The following is a 6,546-nucleotide window of genomic DNA, read 5'->3' as shown; positions in this document are numbered from 1 at the left end:
GGATGAGAGGGGGAGGTTCACAAGGTCTACTTCACTCAGCAGACCAACTCCCCAGGGAACGCCTCCTCCTCCTTTCTACAGCAGCCTAGAGCCACTCTGTCCCTACCTGGACGTATGATTGGGAGGATTCTCTGGTAGTGCAGCGGTTAAGCACTCAGCTGCTAAGGGAAAGGTTGCTAGTTTGAGCCCCCCAGCCGCTCTGCAGGAGAAAGATAAGATAGCCTGCTTTTGTAAAGATGTGTAGGCTTTCGTAAGCACTACCGGGAAGGTCTACTCTGTCATATAGGGTTGCTAATTCACTCGAACATAATAGTTTTCTTTCTCTCTCTCTCTCTTTCTTTTTTTCACATCCCCTGCCCTTCCCCCAAGACGCCTTCACAGTATCTTTATAAAACTTAAGCTGTGAGGACCCTGAGGGGAGACCATAGCCCATGAGGGTGCAGCCCCTCCCTTTTAGACTCATTTTCCAGGCATGGCTCATGTGGTCAGTGACAGACCATAGCGGTGAACACAAAACTGCCAGGCGGAGTCTCCCACTTGGCCTCCTGGCCCACTTAAGAGCAGGGAAGTGCTCGGCTGCTAAATCCACAGTTGGGGGTTGGATGTATTCAGGGACCTTGTGTTGAGAGACCGGGGGATGTGCTTCTGGATAGGTCCATTCTACTCGGTCCCATAGGGCTGGTCTCAGGGGAAAATGGACCCAACAACAACAACTGTCCTGTCTCAGGCCAGGTTCCAAATGCTGAGCCTAAATGGCTAAATGACTCCACGTCCCGCATCTCCACCGGGACATCCCTCATCTTGCCTCTTCTTCAGTGGGGGTGGAACACCATGGTGAAATGGGCCACGACTGACTTCCAGAGACACCAAGGAGAAGGAGGGTCCAACTCCACACCAGCCCAAGGCCGAGTGACACAGGGCAGAGGTCAGGCAGGTCTCCATCCTCCATTCTTTACCCTATTCTGACACCAACTCCTATGGCATTCACCAGTTAGAAAATATTAAGGATAGAGTTCTTTTGCCTCCAAGGCTCTTCTGCAAGGATTGGAAGCCAGTCCCTAAAGACCATAGACTGCATGAGTCTATACAGTCTCAGAAATCCACAGGAGTAGTTCTAGTCTGTCCCATAGGGTCGCTGTGAGTTGAAATTGACTTGATGGCAGTGAGTTGAGTTATCCATATGGAATGGAGTCTGATTGGGAATGTCCAGTATCGGCCCATCTATAGAGATAGAAGTGATATTAATGGTTGCTTAGGGCTAGGGAACGGCTGCTAAATACTACAGTTTCTTTTTTTGAGATGGTGAAAATGATCTAAAATTGGTGTGGTGATTGTGTAACTGTGGATCTAATAAAAGCCATTGGATAGCCTACTTTCCTGAGTGAATGGAACGGTTTGTTATTTATATCTCAATCAAGTTACTAAAAATAAGCATGGAGAGCCCGTGGGAAGGAGTTGAGGTATTACAGATGGGAGGCCTCGGCTGCGTTTACACCACACAGACTAGTCCTGCCACCAGAGCGGGCTGCCAAAGCCAGCAGCGACCCAGGGACCCCAGGCTGAGCTTCAAGGAGGAAGCTGATAGTCACTCAGTGGATAAATCGAGGTACCTGAGTCCACAAGATGCGGATCTTTGTGACTGCCCCCTAAATACGGGGGAAGAGAAGAGAATTTGGCACACGCCTGTGGCTGTGGAGCTGGGAGGGGTTTGGTCGTGGCTCAAAGTGCTTTGGAATGCAAGCTTTACCAAAACGAGTGATGTGGTGTATTTGGTATCTCTTCACCCTTCAGAAAGCACCACACACAGACTCACTTGAGCTCTTAGCCTGGAGCTGACGCAAGTCTAGACGAGAAGACTCTCATTTGCTCTTCCACATGGAAACTGGGCTTGAGGAAACTAGTTATTTCTAAGAGCGTCAGAGTTGAAAGCCCTGCGTCCACTGTTATTTTGCCTGTTGGAGGATCCAGTTGAAGTCAGACTTAGTAGGTTGAACATGGTTACATGCATCACTTCACCCATGTTAAGTCAGCTACCACTTTGCTCACTTACATAGGATGTTAAGCAAGCCACTTGGCTCTATAAATCTGCGAAAAAATTATGAGTCAGGAGGGCTCACTTGGAAAGACATTGCAAAGCCATGGTCGGTGTTTCCTAGAGTTTCCTGTACTGTGCTATTCCAGCCATGCTTGGCCCCCAAACACCAATGTTACCCCCCCTCCAGTCCCCACTGCCAGGTCTTTCAGAACTTGGACAGCAGCCAGTAGCCTGAGGGAAAGCTTTAGAAAAAAGGCCAGCTGAGGAGGAAACAGTCTGATAAGCAAATTTATGATAATATATGCATGGCAAAGAGTAATTTAATGTGTTGCATTTTAAGAGCGGAAGTCTATGAACTCAAGGAATAATTTAATGAACCCATACTTCATTGTGGTGAAACTTTTTTGTTTGATTTTTGTCTGAGGTCAGTGGAATTTCTGGATGCTTCTTAACTGACATAAGCTAAATTACCACATCCCAGCCTCTCATAGATGAGGGAGACTTCAGAAGATTCGTGGAAACATTCCATGATTTTAAAAATCCAATATTTCCATAAAGCCTGTCGTAGATATTGATTGCTGGAGAATCTTGTTAAACTTGATTCTCTTTCGGCAGGTCTGGAGTGGAGCCTCTGAGGTCCAGCATTTCTAAGCTCCATAGAGGTGTTAACTCGGCTAGCTGTGGACCACCCTTTCAGTAGGGTGGCCTGGGTGAGCACTGACTGTATTCAGCCATCCTAATGCACCCAGGAAGGAAGGAAGGGGGTCCTTTCTAGGAGTGACCACAACATTCTGCACAGACTTCCACTAGAGAACATGAAACAGTGAATCGTTGCCCCTTGGTGTCCATGCCGGGACTGAGGATGCTCAAATCCATGGTAAAAACCCATGTACTTTAAATCAGCTCTAGTTTACTAGTGGGAGAAAGATGGGGCTTTCTACTCATGTAAAGAGGTTGTGTTGGTCTGGGTAGACTGCAGAAACAAACTCACAGACACTCATATGTGTATAAGAAAGAGCTTTATATACAAGAATAATTGTATGTTGAGAAAACATCATCCCAGCCCAGTCCAGATCAAGTCCATAAATCTGATATTAGTCCATATGTCCAATACTAGCTCATAAATTCTTCTTTAGACTCACACAGCACATGCAATGATGCCAAATGTAGGAAGATCACAGGCCCGTGGGTGGAAAGTCTTGTGGATCCAGTGGTTGTAGAAGCATCTCAGTGCTGCCAGCGCTCTCCACATGGCTTTTCCAGCTCCGAGGCTCTGGCTTCCATCAGCCTGTCTCCAGGTGGCTTGTCAACAAGAATGTCTTGCAGGGACTGAGCATGTGTCGCACCTCCAAAGAGCTATTTATCTCCTTAGCACCTCCAAGTGACGTCATCAAGTTATTACCTGATTGACACGCTAAACTCTACCCCTTCACTCATAAGCCTCTCAAATTGACCCCAGAGTATGTAACTACCACAGAAGTACAGTCTCAGGTTCTTACAGGGGCAGATCTACCCTGTTCTATAGGGTCACTATGAGTCAGCATTGCCCTCCATGAAGGTAAATTCTTTGTTTTAATTAGATTACTTGTAACATCCAATGGAATGTAAACACGGTGTAAATAGCACTTACCCTTCTTCCTCTTAGCCTTTGAGGAAGTGCTTTGACCATGTAATTTCCACGCCCACCTCTCTTTTCCACCCATACTTGGCCAAATCGATGGATGTGGAACCCAAGGACATGGGGGTGGGGGTGCCGACTGCTCTGTAACTGTGTTTAGGGCGTTTTCTTATTAGGCCTCGAGCTCCTGGAGAGTGGTGGCTGTGGCCCCTCTTGATTTCCATCAGCTTTTCACGCTCATGTTGCCCTGTGCTTGGCACAGAGAAAGCACTCAGCAGCTGATAAAAATCAATCAGCCCTGAAGGCGATCCGATGAGTAGACAGATCATGAACTCCGTGAGCGTCTTTGTTCCCGCTCGGCTACCTGAGATGAACCAACGATTCTCCGCCCTCACTGCAGAGGAGACGCATGGACAAATAGCGAGGCCCAGGTTGGCTCTGGTATTCTGATAGAGTTGAACTGCTTTGAGACCTGAGTTCAGACAGGTTTTAAACATTCCCAGCCTCTTACAACTCAACACTTGCCTGAGAGGTATAACACCTGGAGCCCCTTACATCTTAGTATGAACTAGCTGGCCAGGGGCAGCTTTCTCAAGGGCCTGGCACCTTGGAGGGGCACAGGTGTTCCCAGCTGTACAGGAAATGCAAGCAAATGAGCCAAATACAAAGCTGGAGAGAATCGAGCGAGCATTTCTCCAGAGAAGGTATATAAGCCTAGGCTCAACACCATTCCCGAATCCGCTGCCAGGGAGTCGATTCTAACTCATAAGAACCCTATGCAGTTTCCAAGACTACAAACCGTGACCGCCACAACAGCCTTATTGCCTCCCCCTCAGAGTCGCAGCTGGGTTTGAACTGCTGACCTTGTTAGCTGCCCAATGCCTAGCCCCCATCGCCATCAGGGCGTCTTCATTTCTACTAGTTATTCTGAAAACAACAACGAAACTAAGCGAACCCACTGCCGTCAACTCACCCCCTCGCATAGCAACCCCATCGAACAGAGTAGGACCTCGGGGTTTCCAAGAATGGCAGTCTTTGCCTCATCTTCCCCGGGGAACAACTGGTGGGTTTGAACCACAGCCCTTGCAATTCGTAGCCCATGACGACACTCGCGAAGATTGCAGCTGAACAATCCCTGTGGGGGCAGCCCTGCTCTGTCGCGCGAGGTCCCTATGTGTTCAAAATCAACTCAAAGGCTCCTAACAAGATACCAGATGATTCTGATGTATGCTGGAGTGGTTACTCATTGGGCTGCTAAACAGAAGGTCAGCAGTTCAAAGCAACCAGCTGCTCCGAGGGAGCAAGATGAGGCTTTCTGCTCCCGTAAAGACTTGTAGTCTCCAAAACCCACAGAACAGTCCTATAAGGGCCCATTGAATCAGACTCAACTTGAAGGCACTGAGTTTGTTTGTTTTTATAAGTAAGCAAAGAGGGGTATCCCATTCACTTACCCCCATACATGCTTGCAGCTTCCCACAGGAGTACTGGAGGGAGGGCTGTGAACCCCCAGGGTGCGTGTGGTCCTTGATTTGGAGGAGGGAAATTCTTGAGGAGAGCCGCTGTGGAAGCCATGTAGGTGGGAGAACTGGGCCATGATCCCAGGGGCTCCCGTTCTCAATCTCTGGCCAGGGCCCTCACTTCCTCTGCTGCTCTGCTCCCCACGCTGCGCAGCTCGAGGCCCGCGGGAAAGCTGCTGCCAGCCGGTTCATGTTAGGGCTTCATGTGTGACCTCTTTCAGGCCATTAGCATTCAGGAAACAACTTGCTATTTCTGAAAGGGGATTTCGAGCCTTGGAGCTCCTGAGCAGGAAGCTTCCCATAACAAGGGCAAGGTCTCCAAATCCCACCTCCCCGGTGGCCGCTCCCGAACCCCAACCCAAGCCCTGTGCTCCCCAGTCCACGCTGACCCAGAGCCATCCCATCTAGGGGCTCAGGCTGTGACTCATGATGGGAGCAGACAGCCCAGCCTTTCTCTCAAAGGGCCGCCACCGACAGAATCAAACCACGGTTAAGCCGCTGCCAATTCCTAGTGAGCCCACAGGAGAGAGTGGAACAGCCCCTGTAAGGTGTCTGAGGCTGCAACTCTTTGCCAGAGTAGAAAGCCTCCCTTTTCTCCCTTGGAGGGGCTGGTGGTTGCGAACTGCTCACCTTGTGGTGAGCTGCCAACACATAGCCCACTTCACCACCAGGGCCAGTCACAGCGCCTGTGAATCTGCTGGATGAGGTGGAGGCTGAGGGTCTGGGACCGAAGCATTCCCTGTGTGCTTGGCTGGCCCCCACTCCCCAAGTCTCCCCTAGCCCCATCCTCCGTGAGAGGAGGCAGCCATTAGCATAACTGGAACAGATCCTCTTTGTCTACACTCCAGACTATGGGGAGAGGGACCTCCCCCTAGAGACAGGCTAATTATGTGGAAGGGTCCCGGGGGGCTTGCTGGCACAGGGCTCTGCTCACATGTCGCTGCTGTTGGAAAGTAAACCAGGTGGAGCTGGAGTCGTGGCCCAGGCTGGCCTCGCTCACGTGGGGAAACCTCGGCCACGACAACCATTCCCGGCGTGTTTCTCCTCCGACTGCCCACAGCCCTCTGTGGTCAGGAGAACAAGCTTGTTGCCATCGGGCATCTCTGTCACCTCACTCAGCCTGGCTGTTCTTCCCATCTGGGCTGCAGTTCCTTGGCGGGGGAGCTTGCTTTATAGTGAACTAATCAACCAGCCAATTCATTAATATTTATCAAAGAAACAATTTGCCAGGCGCTATGCCGAGTCCTGGAGATGGGAAGATTCATCAGGCCCCATCTGGGGGGACGTCTGTCCAGCCTTGTTGGGGGTACAGGTGTAGGGGACCGAGGAAACAGTTGTACCCCAACGCTTGGGCGATGTTAAAGAGGGATGCAGAG

The sequence above is a fragment of the Tenrec ecaudatus genome, chromosome 15 (assembly GCF_050624435.1).
Source record: "Tenrec ecaudatus isolate mTenEca1 chromosome 15, mTenEca1.hap1, whole genome shotgun sequence".
NCBI classification, from domain to species: domain Eukaryota; kingdom Metazoa; phylum Chordata; class Mammalia; order Afrosoricida; family Tenrecidae; genus Tenrec; species Tenrec ecaudatus.
The sequence above is the reverse complement of the archived record's forward strand: the minus strand, read 5'-3'. Positions refer to the sequence as shown.